This window comes from Protopterus annectens, chromosome 7.part0 (genome assembly GCF_019279795.1).
Source record: "Protopterus annectens isolate FY-2018-M chromosome 7.part0, PAN1.0, whole genome shotgun sequence".
Taxonomy (NCBI): Eukaryota; Metazoa; Chordata; order Ceratodontiformes; family Protopteridae; genus Protopterus; species Protopterus annectens.
This window is the reverse complement of record NC_056739.1, coordinates 175368689-175383848: the sequence shown is the minus strand read 5'-3', so window position 1 is coordinate 175383848 and position 15160 is coordinate 175368689. Positions and strand designations below refer to the sequence as shown.

At 40.0% G+C, this 15160-nt stretch overlaps 1 protein-coding gene across 2 annotated transcripts in view; it reads left to right on the top strand.

Moving 5' to 3' along the window:
* Nucleotides 1–15160, top strand: part of DENND2D (DENN domain containing 2D) — a 773347-nt gene that overhangs the window by 604486 nt on the left and 153701 nt on the right. The window lies entirely within an intron of this gene.

The following is a 15160-nucleotide window of genomic DNA, read 5'->3' as shown; positions in this document are numbered from 1 at the left end:
ATGAGAGACACCTGGGGTTTATGACTATTCCCATGAGAGACACCTGGGTTTTATGACTGTTCTCATGAGAGACACCTGGGGTTTATGACTGTTCCCATGAGAGACACCTGGGGTTTATGACTGTTCCCATGAGACACCTGGGGTTTATGACTGTTCCCATGAGAGACACCTGGGGTTTATGACTGTTCCCATGAGAGACACCTGGGGTTTTAAGAATGTTTGTGATACTTCAGTCATGTACAGAATATCAAGGTATGATGAAAAATATATATTCCTTTTCGGGTGGGAGTTCCCTTTAAATGCAGTGAGCTGTTCAAACCTCACGTAAGGAGGTGTACTTTGACTTACTGGATGAACACCAGTCACAGTCTGTCATAGCTTGCTTTAGTAGTGACATTAATATCTGAGAACAATGGAGGGGGGCATTATGCCTTACCACCATTAAAATTATGTAACAATTCAGAGAATGATTTCAAAGTGTACAATTTTTCAGACTTGATTTTGAATGAAACTATGTGTGACATTTTTGTAAAAGGATTTACTTTTGTTCCTGATAGATTTTTTGATTTAGTCCATACATTAATGGACTTAAAGCTTTATATCAGGAAATTAAATTTAAATGTTCTGTTTAAAAAAATTGAATCAGTTAGTGACCCTTTCAGGATTTCAAGCACATATAATCCACTACTACACTACACCTTAATTTTTTATGAAAGAGTGTGTGAACTCAATTTAAGAGAGTTACACAAAAGAGTCTGGAATGGGAATAGGATACATATGAACTTGAATTTGGAAGAGACTTTTGAGCTTGAATTCCTGCTCCATAACAATGGAGTGAGAATAATGAAACCAGACAAAGGGGGGGGGGGGTAGTAATTATGAATAAAGTGGATTATATAACAAGATGCTTGAGACCTTGAACACTGATACATACACTAGGAGCTCCTTGAATGAAAAGAATGTAGCTTATAGGAGAATTAAAGGTTTCATCCAAGACATGTTTATTGATGGTTTAATCACTATTAATGAGTTGCACTACCTCACGATAGATTTTCCCACTATCCCATGTATTTTTGGTATTCCAAAAATACATAAGGATATGTACCAACCACCTATGCGGCCTATTGTGGACGCCAGAGGCTCTATTACCTACCCCTTGGCAAAGTATTTGGACAAAGAATTAAGTAAACTTGTATGGGATGAGCCTAGTGTCTGTATAGATTTATGGGACTTTCTAAGGAAAATGAATGACATCAGTTATAGTAAAGAATACCTGTTGGTCACTATTGAGGTGGTTAACCTGTACAGTGTGATACCACATGACATTGGTTCACAGTGGTTTTGTGAATATCTCCATTCTAAAAATCTAGCACAGGACAGGGTTAATCTTTTTGAACAGATGCTGGATTTAATATTAAGGAACAACTTCATATTATTTGAAGGACAATATTTCCTTCAGAAAGAGGGAGTGGCAATGGGCTCCGCTTGTGGGGGCCTATATGCCAATATTGTCATGCTTGAGTGGGAAAAACAATATTTAAAGACGTGAATATTTTCAATTTTGTAAGACATACATGCGTTATTTGGATGATATGTTTATATTGTGGAAAGGACCTAGAGATACATCGAATGCTTTCCTGGAATATATTAACACCACAACTAGTTTTCTAAAATTCACGTATTCAATAAATGATACGAGTATAGCATACTTGGACGTCCTTTTAACGAAGGATGTTGGGAATAGGTTTCTAGCAAAGATTTTCCATAAAAATACATACTCCAATAGTTTTTTGTAATTTAGTAGTTGTCACTCATTCAAACAGAAACGGGCAGTTGTAAAGGGGCAGTTTGTCCGTGCTGCCCGTATGACAACTGTACGGGAGACGTACATTGGGGAGTGTCATTTGCTGAAACAAATGTTTCTCAAGAGAGGTTATCCAAGTTTGTTAATAGACCAAATTGCTAATGAAGTGAACAGTAAGAGAAGGTCTGGGCATTTTGCCCCTATTTTAAATATGAAAAACACTAATGTAGTACAAGCATTAGAAAATGTCTGTTTAACAACTACAGGATTCAACACTATTAATAATAACAGTGAAACCACAATATGTGTATCAGCTATATCGAAGTCCTACGACAATAGTTTTTTAACATTTAATAGGGAAGCAAATTACATAAAGAATATTTTGACTAAAAACTGTGAGTTTATTAGGAATGATAAAGTTATGAAGGACATTTTAGGAGAGGCTCCCATTTGTGTATACTAGAAAGGACATTACTTAAAAAATATATTCGAGACACAGAAAGGACAGCAGTCTTATGCACAGATGTGGTCGGTGTAAATTTTGTAACATTATTGAAACAGACAAAGGTGTGGAGATTAACGGAACAAATATCTGGGTTAAAGGCAAATTTACATGTTCTACAGAGAGGGTCGTTTATTGTGCTATTTGTGTTTCCTGCCCATGTTCCTACGTGGGCAAGACTGAAAGAAAATTTAAAACCTGAATTAGTGAACATCTTAGACACATACGAGATGGCTGGGAAGGGAATAGGTTCATAGGTTCATAGGTTAGTACTAAGCTAACTGCCCTTGCAAGCCATGTTAAGCCTAGCCAATTATCCCTTGTGAGACTCAAACCTTGCACTTTGTGTTTGTAAGGCAAACACCTTAACCATTAGGCCACCCTCCCAACCCCTTAGTGAGACATATTACAGGGTTTCCACAACATGAATTTAAGTTCATTATATTGGAATGTGTGGTACCTAGAATTCGTGGGGGGGGCGTTACCCTACCTATTAGAAAAATTGGAACTCGCATGGCAGTTGAGACTGAATTCCATGTACTGGCCAGGACTGAATGACAACCTGTGTATCAGTAGCCTTTTAAAATTAAAAGCTCTTATAAGACATTGAACTTGTAGTAATAGGTTATGCGAAGGTAATATTGTAGTGGTTACTACATCTGCTTCATACGTAGAAGGTCCTGAGTTCAATTCCTAGTGGAAGCTGTTCATTTACTTTTCATTATTTTTACTGTTTTACAATTTCATTTGTTTATTTTTTATTAGCATATTTACTGGGGTAATAGAATGCTATATTTAATTATATTATAGTAAATTGACTGGTTTTATTATATTTAAACAATTTTTAAAAAGGAACATGCAAAGTTATATTTATTCACTTTTAGGAAACCTAATAAGTGCACTGATCACAAAAGACATATTTCAGTTATACCCAAGCTCTTTGGGCAAACATACAGCATAGTAACATAGCTGCTTGCAAATGTTAATACAAAAGTACTCAGACAGCTATTTATTAAGAGAACTTAAAAGAAGTATATCCTTTCAGTTGTGCAAACACTGCATGCATACTACACTTACTTATATTGGTAGTTTGCTGTAATAAGGTTATCAGTTTTTTGTGAATAATATTTTATACCTGCTTTTTAAAGTATATGTTATATGTAATGTTAAAGACTTCAAGTTATTTTTTTTCTATGACCTAGGTCCTTTTCTAAAGCAGATTTAGTCACCTGAATGGAACCTGTTGTAAAATAATGAAAAATATGTAAATGTGTAACTTAAAGCTATTACTCCTCACTCTGATAAAAAGTGTGTCTAGTGCAGTGAAGGTCAGGTAAATATGGGCCCATGGTGACAAATTCTAGACAAATGCCTTTTGGACTGATCTAAGATGTGTTAAAAAAGTATGTTGACTTTCTATAGCCCTTGGAGGTGGTTCTGCTGTAATTGGATCCACAAACAAAATGTATTGTAGACTGATGTAAGGGTGCAAGTTGGTGGCAGGTCATTTCCACAGTAGTGAGGTCATCACATAGATGACTTCATAAATATGGTAATTCCACTCTTAGGTTATTTATTTATTTATTCATAGGTTCATAGGTTGGTACTAGGCTATCAGCCCTAGGGTCTATACAAGCCTAGCCATAACAATTCCCTGGCTATTTCTTCCCACATTATTTACTTTCCTGGACCCCTGTCTAGCAGGGCAACTGACGTGATCCCTGGGGTGAATTTCCTTTCTCCCATCCAATCGTCAAGGTTCCTCTTGAAGAGGTCCAAAGAGGCACTCTGCTTTACATGTATGGGCAATCTATTCCAGAGTCTGGGGAGTCTCTGGGTCAGGAACCTATTCCTCCAGCATGTTTTGTTTATTGTGATGACAAGGTTTAGATCCCTGGAGCGTGTAGCTCTGAGGGATTGGGATTTCTTTAAGTGTAGCATGTCCAACAGCTCTGGGTTTGACATGGCCTTGTATGTTAAGCAGAGATCGCCTCTGAGTAGACGATATGCGACAGAGTATAGCTGGAGTTTTTTAAGGCGGTCAGCGTAGGGCATCTGCTTTAGGCCTGTGATTCTTTTAGTGAGGTATTTCTGAGGCCTTTTCAGTTGTTGCAGATGTCTTGAGAGGTACATACCAAATGGGGCATTGTATTCTATAATGGGTCTAATTAGGGATGAGTACAGTGGGACAATGACCTCCTTTTTTCTGGATGAAAAGCCCTTTGTGATGAGGTGTGCCACATAGAAGGATTTCCTGACTGTTGTGGCGATGTGGTTATTGAAGGTGAGACCACTGTCCACCTGTGTCCCTAAGTCTCTTATCACACTTTCTGTGTTTAGTGTACTGCCACCTATATGGTAATTCATGGATACATGTTTTTTCCCAAAGGGGATAACAATACATTTCTTGGCATTGAGCTTGAGCCCATGGCTCTGGCACCAAGCATCTGTTTCTGTAAGGCCCTTTTGTAGAGTATCCACATCATTTGGGGATTCAATAATGGCTCCCAGTTTGCAGTCATCTGCAAAATTTGTTAGCCAGAGTCCCTTAGTGTTGACCTGCACTTCAGAGAAGTAGATGCCAAACAAGAGCGGTCCCAGGACTGAACCCTGAGGTACTCCACTTGTCACTTGTCTGGAGCTGGATTTCGAGTCGGCTACGTTTACAGTGTGGGTTCTATCAGTAAGTCATTTAGCAACCCATTGGGTGACATAGGGATTAATGCCCAACTTAGTAAGTTTATCTATGATTCCAGAGTGGGGGATGGTGTCAAAGGCCTTGGCAAGGTCTAGATAGGCTGTGTGGACCACCTTACCCTTGTCCGTGGCTCTGGAGACTGATTCAAAGAAGTCAATCAGGTTCAGGAGACAAGATCGGCCCTTCACAAACCCAAACTGGGTGGGGTCTAGTGTTTGAAGGTTGCCAATGTCTTTGTTTATAAGTTCCATGATAATACGCTCCATGGCCTTGCAGATAAGGCTTGTCAGACTGATGGGACGGTAGTTTCCGGGATCCAAGGTGGATCCCCCCTTGAGGATTGGGATAACTGTAGCTCTGTGCTACTCAGTGGGCACGAAACCTGAGGTGAGGCTATGATTAAACATGACACTTAGGTGAGGTGCCAGTTCATATTGTAGTTCATGTAGTACACAGCCAGGGATGTCATCTGGTCCCATGGATGCTGTATTCTTGGCTTTAGAGAGTGCGTTTTGTACCTGTGTGGCCGTTATTACTGGAATTTGGCAATCTTCTGGTATTGAGATGGGCCATTTAGGGGGTGAGAGGGGGGTAAAGTTGGCACTGAATCGATCTGCCAGGATATTGGCAATATCCTTCGGATCAGTATATTTAATGCCATTCTGTTTTAGCTCAGAGCAGATCTGAGCATTGCCATTTAGATTCTTGACATAGTTATAGAATGCTTTGTGGTTGTCTTTGGAATCTTTGGCAATTTTATTTTCGTAACTAGCTTTGGAGGATTTTATGAGGCATCTCAGTTTCTTACTGAGGCTAGTAAGGGAGTTTTTTGCATCCTGGGATTTTCCTCTTTTCTGCAAAAGTTTCTTCCTTTTGTTGTAAAGTTTGTTTATGGCAGGGGACCACCAGATTGGCTTCCTTTTTGGATGAGAGCATTTTGGTTCTATTTGGGATGGCACGATTCATGCATGAGTGGATGTGCTCGTGCAGTGCCTTAGTGTAGGATTCAGCAGTTGAACTTTCAGTTCCCGTCTGCATGGGTGTCATGAAGTTTGTCACTTCTGACTTGAGTAGCATGAAGTTGGCTTTGGAGAAGTTTTTATGGTGGTTTCTTTACTGGGGGTGGAGGTGGGATGTGGATGTTAAGGGTGATTAGCTTATGGTCAGACCTGACTAACGAGGGGTGACCATAGGTATGGAGCATTGATTTCCCATGTTGGTAATGACCAGGTCTAGGATATTGGAGCCCTGGTGGGACTATGGATTAGTTGATCCAGGGCGTTGGAATTTATGAATTCCAAGAACCGTTCGCAAAGGTGTTGGGACATGAGTAGTTTTCCCAGTTAATGGCAGGGTAGTTAAAATCACCCAGTATTAGGGTGTTTGGTTCTATCTTAATATTTTCCAGTATGTTTAGAAAGGTGTAGTGAGAATCTTGGTGTATGGTGGGGGATCTGTAGCAAGCTACAATTTGGATTGCAGTCTTACCTAGTGTTAGTTGCACTTGGAGAATTTCAGACACATTGTGTTGGCCAACTAGCCTGGTGGTGTGAATATCCTTGGTGAATATTGACACTCCTCCACCTTTAGTGTTTCGGTCCTGGTTTGGTGGCCGAAAAGTGTGGTAAGAGTTGTAGCCTGGTATTGCAGCGGTGCTCTCTGGACACTTGAACCAGGTCTCAGTTACTGCACAAATATCAATGTTCTCCATTTTTAGGAGTGCCTCGAGAGAGTGCATTTTGAGGTTTAGACTTCTAGCATTGAGTAGCATTACCTTCAGATTTTGCATGCTTGTACCTGTTACGGTGGTGGTTTTGTCCTTTGAAGTTTGCCTAAAAAAGGCACTATAGGGGTGGCAAGAGCCTTAGCCAGTAACCTGAATCCCAGGGGCGACAGGTGCAGACCATCTCTGGAAAAGCATCATGGTCTGTCAATCATGTCATCCCAGGCAGACAGATACTGGATCCCCTTTGAATGACACCATAAGCTTAGCCAATTGTTGAAGTCAATCATTTTATCCTTATATTGTGGTATCATTCTGGGCGAAGGCAGGATGCTACTCAGGCCTAGGGTCATACCTGCCTGGGCCACATGATCCGAGAGCTCTTCCATGTCTCTTTTCATGTAGTCCAGGGAGGTACTTCTCAAGTCATTCACTCCAACATGGACAATGACAAAGTTATATTTGTACTTGTTGTGGAGTGACTTGAGTGCATGCATTATGTGGCGGATCCTTGCACCCGACAGGCAGCTGACTGTAATTTTCTCCTTATTCAACCTAGTGAAAGGGACATCAGTGTGCCGGACTATAGAGTCACCTATGACTAAAGTGTTAGGTACATTGTCTTGCCTTAGGGGCTGTTGCTGGGTGGCACACTGGTGTTGTGAACTATGTGACACATTGGTTGTGATTGGTGTTTGTTTGCGTTTCAGCTTCAGAGGTCTTTGTTGCTTGGGCAGGTTACAGTTAAGGACCTCTGCATATGTGGATTTAGTGTTGCTATATGTGGGTGTTGGTGGTGCGGGTTTAGAAGGGTTTAGAAGGGCTATGTGTTGCTTGAGGTGTAGTGTGGGTGTTAACCTTCTCCTCTTGACTGTTTAGCACAATCTTGGGTGGAGAGAGCTTTGCTTCCATTTTGGCTATGTAAGTGCATCTCTCACAGGTTGTACTGTTGGGTGGTAGGAGGAGAGGGTTGTCTGTGTACATGAGGCAATTGCTGCATTGCCCCAGTATGCCCAGATTCACCAGGTGGACAGGAGAAATCACCGGAAGCTGACCCTTGGACATGCCTGGTTTGGGGCTTTTTTTTTCTTTGTAAAGTATAGGAGCTGTTTCCTTAGCAAGGTACTTTGCAATTATAGGCTGTTTAGTGCCTACTATTAATTTCTCCTTGTTAACAAGGAGAGTTCAGTGTTTGTATGAGTTTAAGGCTTCCTAGTGCTTTCCAGCAGGAATTAGAGAAAGTGCTAGTCACAGGGATGCTTAAAGGTTGAAAAGAATGCACTGCAGTGTGCACTAGAGAAGTTAGATGTGAAAGTAGGTAACTTGAGTTTTACTTGTTTAAAAAGTTAAGGTTTAGTGGAGAGTTACTATTTTTAAAACAGCAAGATGGATTGAAAGGGGTGGTCACTTTTGTATTTTGGTACTATGAAATACTGTAGGATGGCCAATAAATTTAAATAATTGAAGGGGTGGGATTTCAAAAATGATGATTTTGTGATTACTCACATAAGCCAGTGAAAGTAGAGAGAAATGAGATATATAGTCAAATTAAAATAAGAGGCGGGCAACTAGAAAGACAGTGGTATTTAACAAGACAACTTAAATGGGTGGCAGGGCGGGAAAAAATTCTGCCTGACTCAGAACAGAGAGAGCTGTGGTCTCTTTTGAAGTTTTAATATGCTGTTAAAACAGAATGCAAGCAAAACACAAGGTAAAGAAAGCAAACTACAGTATTCAAAATATAGAAAGGCAATACAGTAATATAAAAAAATAAAAACAAACTAACCTTTCCTTCACAGCAAAGTGTAGCAGAGTCTGGATGAGCCTTTCTGGTATTCTTTATTTATTGACAATTGTTTACCGGGATAGTCCTCTGGTCCAATCAGAGCCCATTTTCAGTGGAGGCCTGAGGAGAAAACTCCATCAAGTAAAATTAATACAATACAATTACAATACAATAAAGTACATTCTAATAGTACATATAGGTATGCAAGGCATGCAGGATAAGCTTGATTGTAGACATTACATATAACATAATGGAACAGACTGCATAAACAAAACTGACAAAATCGTATAATAGTGAGGAATTAAGCTTTGAGAGAAATGACGAGCATATACTAGGATAATGACCACTGGGACTTTTTAAGCCTAGCCATCAATCCCAAATCCCTGAGAAGTTCTGGTACCCTTAGTAGTGTAAGCAGAGGCTTGGGATGTGAAACATGTATACTCAGGGGCCTAGGAGCTGAATTATTTACTGTATCCATTAGAGACATAGATGCCAAACCAGGGATGAATTTCCATTTCCCCTTCCAGTTGCCCAAGTTACAGTCAAATTGGGCTAGGGAGGAACTTTGCTTCACATGGCTGGGGAGCCCATCCAGAGAAGGGCTAGTCCCTGGGATACATACCTGTCTCTGCAGAAGGTCCTGTTTATATGATAGGCAATGTTTAAGTCTTTAGAACAGGTAATTCTGTTGCTGTTTGTTTTTTGGATGTGAAAGAGGTCCATTAGAGTGGGGTATGAAGTTGCCTTGTATGCCAGACATAGATCTGCCTTCAGTAGCCTGTAGGAGACATAATTCAGGGATAGGGCTTTCAGGTGGTCTGCAAAGGACATGTTATTTATGCCCTGTATTCTTTTACTGAGGATCCTCTGCTGATGTTCCAGTTGTTTGGATGTTCCTGGTTAGGTACATACCAGAGGGGGCATTGCACTGAATAATTGGACTGATGTGCACAGTGGAACAATGGCCTCCTTAGACCTAGATGCCTTACCTTTGTAAGTTTACATTTGGAAATTAAGATATTTAACTGTAAGAACAGTAGGTAATTTGTTGTTTCTGAAGTACAAGATGCATATTTTAATTCTTCTGCCAGTTTTTGATGCTGTTTTTTTATTTTGTAGAGAAAAGCAAAATATTCATGTTATTAGAAAAAAGCAAGCTTCCTGTGTGATCATTTGGCAAAAGTGTTAGTCTGCAGTTATGCTAAATAGTCCCATGTATATTTTTTCTTGCAGTTCTTCAGTTGAAATGCATGCATATATTTTGGCTAAAAGCTTCAGAATTTTTAGCATGTATATGTTACCTACCAAATGGAAATGTAGTCTGAAGGGGGGATTAAGGTGCTACTCCCTCCAATTGACCCAATAACTTTCTGCCAGAATGTACCCCCCATACCCGATCTAATCATGCTCGGAAACTTGGACCATAGCCATACCTAAGATACATAGTGATAGTTCTAACACCTGTTATGGACTACATTACCCATAAACTTAGGTAAATGCTTTGAATGTGCAGAGCTGCTCTGGTAACATTTTAGAACCAATGATATGTCTGCTACTGTGGAGTAATCTGAACCATGGACCATAACCATCCTCAGTGCCAGCTAGAGAGTACCTACCTCTCTGTCAGTGACCTCATTGTCTCCTGTTGAACTTTCACAACTTTATTTCCATCCTGATGATACGTACTTCTCTGTTAATGTGCTCATATTCCTGTTATTTACTGTTAGTGGTTTGTACTTTCCTTTTTCTGTTACAAATGAGAAGGATTTAAAATACAGTATTGTTTTGTTGTGAGATTGTATCCTATAGATCTGTACTCTTTAAGATAATGCAGTTGCACATGGTCCTCACATGATTAGATGTGTACAAGTATGTTTACCTCACACTCTCCATTGTTTGCCTTATGACCAGGATATGGTCTGTCCACCCAAGGTGAGTGACCTAACGGATGTTTTTTTCTTTAAAGTCCTTGTTAAAGGTGGGCAGAAATTGTCTTTGAAAAGTGAAAGAGAACTTGGTGAGAAAATGCCAGTGCTTTTCCAATGTAAAGTAATTAGCCTTAGTACAAATGGTGTGATGGCTATGCCTGCAAGTAGTCTACTGTGATCACTCCCCCAGCAAATAAACAAAAATAAAATGACAGTCATATTCCAGGCACTTTACTGGATGAAGAAGTGGTAATTTCTATTAGAATGTGGATTAATCTTTCCAGTTAGCATTGCTGTTTCACAGCAAGAGGTTCTCCGGTTCGATTCTCGGCTGGGGGGTCTTCTGTGCGGAATCTGCATGTCCTCCCTGTGGTCATGTGGGTTTCCTCCGGGTGCTCCAGTTTTGTGTGTGTGCCTTATGTGGAAGGCAACTCAACACTGTAAAACTCCACTGCCAATCATGAGCAGACCTGTGATCCGCTGTGGCGACCCCTAACTGGGATACGCCGAAAGGAGATGATGATGATGATGTTTGTGGAAAATGCTCTCCCTAGCACTTAGTATTTCAGGTGAAAAATAAATGCACCATTTCAGATTGCAGACTTAATTTCAGGGTGTGAAGATGGTGCTACTTAGGAATCAGTTGTTCCAGTTGCCCCTTAGTTTTCATTGATGCCTGTTTTAGATGTGAGCCTTGCATGATAGATGGAATAATATAGTTCCACATCTGAAGAGATAAACTGTTGCCATGCATTACCATTTGGTATGTAGTCACAGAGCTGCCATCGCTTATGTCCGCTAAATATTTTTTTCCAAATTAAAATGGATTTCAAGTAACCTTATCCTGAGTTCTGTTTAAAAGAGCAGAACATTTTTACAAGATGTATGGCGGAGTCCTTTTCAGAATATTTCATTAATTTATCTGTCAGTTTGAAGGAATATTATGTTAGCAGTATATAGAAAGAATAACAGTGCTTCTAATTGGCCACGTAATCAGTTCATAAAAATTATAGACGAGTCGTGCTAGAACCGAGCTTTATGTAAATCCCTTTTTTAATGTTATTGGGCCTTAATGGTTCACTTTGATGGAGGGTCTTTTCTTTGAATAGTTTTCTCAGGTAGAAAAGGTAATTTTTATGTATGTCCTCCGAGAGGTCAGTGCACAACCATTGACTGTACACCTAGTGATTTAAAATAATCAAAAACATACTTACTAAACCTGTTAATAACAACATCAAAACAGTTTTTTTTTGCAAAACGGAAGTCTACCCTAGCAAGCCTTAATGGTTCATCTGTTATTAGTAGATAGTTACTCTACATGGATTGTTTGTGGCCTAGCCTATAAACTTCCCACTATGTTACCCCTTTCCACAAGGCATTGTGAGGCCAACCCCGAGGTGTTTTTATGGCTAGCCATCCATTATTCTGGTTGTTTGAGAAGGGCCAGGGAGCTACATTATTTTATATAAAGGGAGAGTCTCTTCCATAGGAAAGGAAGTCTTTAAGAGCAGTATCTATCCCCACCAGTAGGTTCTCTGTAAGTTCGAGTGGAAGTTTAGATTTCTAGAATTTGTCTTTGTGCCGTTGCTTCTTTTGCGAATATGTAGAAGTTCACGTGGGACAGGATCATTTGAGCCAATGCAAGCTAGACAGTGGTCACTTTGCAAAAATCTGTATTAAATGAAAAATAAAGAGAGAAAGAATTTTAAGTGGGGGTTGTTCCCTTCCTGCACTCCTTTTCTTACATAAATAGAATAACTCCATAGTACACAGCCACAGAGAAACACCCTGCAAGCGTGAAAAAAATAGTCACATGTAGCAATGTCCCATTGCAGCAAGCAATCGTGAAAACATTTGGGGACTACTCCATTCAGGGAGATGGTCCTGGGGAGATTACTTTCAATGGGAGAGTTTTCATCATGTGATGACTCTCACCTTTCCTGCCACTATGACTTAACAGGTCATGTGACACTAACTTCTTCAAATGTAATTATTTTACTTTATTTTAATTTGTTTACATATGGCAAAGTAGTAGCAGTACTTAAGTATTATTTTAAAATGTGTTAATACTTTAAGGAAAATAAGAGGACACATTTTTAAATGAATGCGTGCACGAGCGTGCGCACGTGCGCACACACATACACACACAGACGCACATACAAATACATGCACAGTCACACATACATAAACATGCACATACACACTCGCATACAAACACATGACCACAAACACACACATAAACACACACACACACACACACACACACACACACACACACACGGGTCTATATCATATGAGCGAATCGCACAAATTGCGAATGCTCATAATATCGAATGTACGGGAACTCGAACTTCCTTTTGTGGGGGATGTGCAACCCCAAACCCCCGCTAAATATATATTCCAACTCCGAGATTGCACTACAGTGAGGAAAGGGCAAATATCTCATTCTTCACTGTACCGCGATTTCAGAAAAAGCACTTTGAGGTACGGCACATTCGATATTATGAGCGTTCGCAATTTGTGTGATTCACTCATATGATATAGGCCACACACACACACACACACACACACACACACACACACACACACACACACACACACACACACACACACACACACACACCACACCATTCCACTTTTTTTTTTCTTTCTTTAAACTGGAAAATCGAATCCATTCTTCAGAAGTGGCTCATAGAATATTACTACTTGTCAATACTTTGAACTGGGACAGGAAATACCACACACAGGTTAATACATCTACACATTTCAGACACAAAGATCTCTGTTGATATAACTGTAACTTCCAAACATATTAAAAATGCTTATCCTGGTCACTGATCTGCTCAAGAGAAAAGAAGAATGCAAGAGAAATATGTGCAAAACGATCCATACAGGATATGTAAAACCACAAGATAGGGTGTTGTAATTATATGGTTTTCTAATTCAATTGTTGCACTTTTCTGCTGTCTACAAAACAAGTTTCATAGGATCCCTGGTTTATTTTTACCAGGCCATTTGTAGTAGAACAATGCTCAACAGTTATATATTTCCGTAGAATTTATCCGTGATCAGTATTTGCATTTGTGCAAAGCAAAGCATGAAGGAGGAAAGTCTACAAACAGTGGTATGCAGCTGGCTGACAGAAGTGAGCACACTGCTTTGAAGAGGGTTAGGCTCAGAATGTCTGCAGATATTGCATATTTTGGTACTTTGCAGCATATGATGAAATTATTAGGTTGCATTCAGAACTTTCCCATACTACTGTGCAAGATCAGGGTCAGGTCACCAGTTTTAGAGGTGCACGCTATACTTACCCCATGGTTATACCTCAACTTAGATTATCAGTGGCAAAGATGAATGTTGTGCTTCTTCCTGGCGTATCCCTGAGCCAGTTTCCTGGTGTCACAAGGGCTGCCTTGCCTCTTTTCAGTCTCATCACTTAACAGTAGTCACAATGTCACAAATGGAGACCTTATTTCTCCCAAGTTCACACATGAGACAAGGTCAACAACACCCAAATAGTTGACATGCCTTTTATAACGTTATTCCTGAAGAAGGTCACTAGTTTTACAGAATAGGTAGCATATCTGTTATAGACTAATCTCTGAGTTTGGGTACATAGTGTAGATATAATGTAATTTCCTAGTTCGTCCCTTAACCTGGTTCACTGACTCACAGATGGGCATTGTGCCTCTTCCAGACTTATCTAATGGTGTCAGGTCACTAGTGGTACAAAATGGACACCATGAAAGAATATCAGGGGTGACTAGTGAGAGGGCTGTCAGCACAAATCCAGCATTAGAAGTACAAGTACAACCCTTGTAACAATGCAGTGACGCAGTAGAGATGTTGAAGGGTTGCTGTGCTGCTGTGGGTGGGACTAGAGCTAACTTTTAGAATATTAAATGTAATCCTGTTTTTTTTTCTTGTGATTGTGTAGGCAAGTATTAAGTTATTAGTTTCTCCTTTGTTAACAAAACATTGGGACTTTGCAGATGTTTTATATCTAAATGTCATTGTTAGAGGTCAGTAGTTTGATTTGATTTCAGGTTGTTTCCAACCATGTGTTTCACCTGAGCCTGACTTTTCCTGATGCATGCCATATGGATTAGTGAGTCGCAATGCTGTGGATTACCTTGTATTCCCTCTTTTACCCCGCTGCCACAGTTGTAAAGGAAGGAAACCACTGCAGTTTTTAGTTCAGCAGGGAGGTGACCGCTGTTTCAGAATGGGTGGGGGAGAGAGTTGCCATAGTTAGCCATTTGGCTGGGATGCAGAACTCTGGGATTGGGTACTGGTACTGGTCAGTCAATGAGAAAAGTTCTAATTACATTTACCTTAGCCTGGACAGCATAACTCTCAGCTGTCCAGATTTTTGCAGAATGTCCAGATTTTTGTCTCATATTTTTTATGTGTTTTTATAAAATTGCAGTTTTCTGGGAAATCATTTGAAAATCACTGAGGGCTGAAGTCAGAAAATAATGAAAGACATTTGATTTTCAGACTTCAGACCCTTCAGAAAATTCATCCTAATGCAAAGCCTGTTAATCTATCAACTTGCTAAGTTTGCAAGAGTAATATTTAAAAATTCTCCCCGTTTCTGGGACTTTGCCCCCCCCCCCCCCCACACACACATTTTTACGGCTTTGTCCAGATTTCCTGCAGTAAGAGGTTGAGAGGTATGCTGGACAGGAACAGAGATAAATGAAGGAGGGT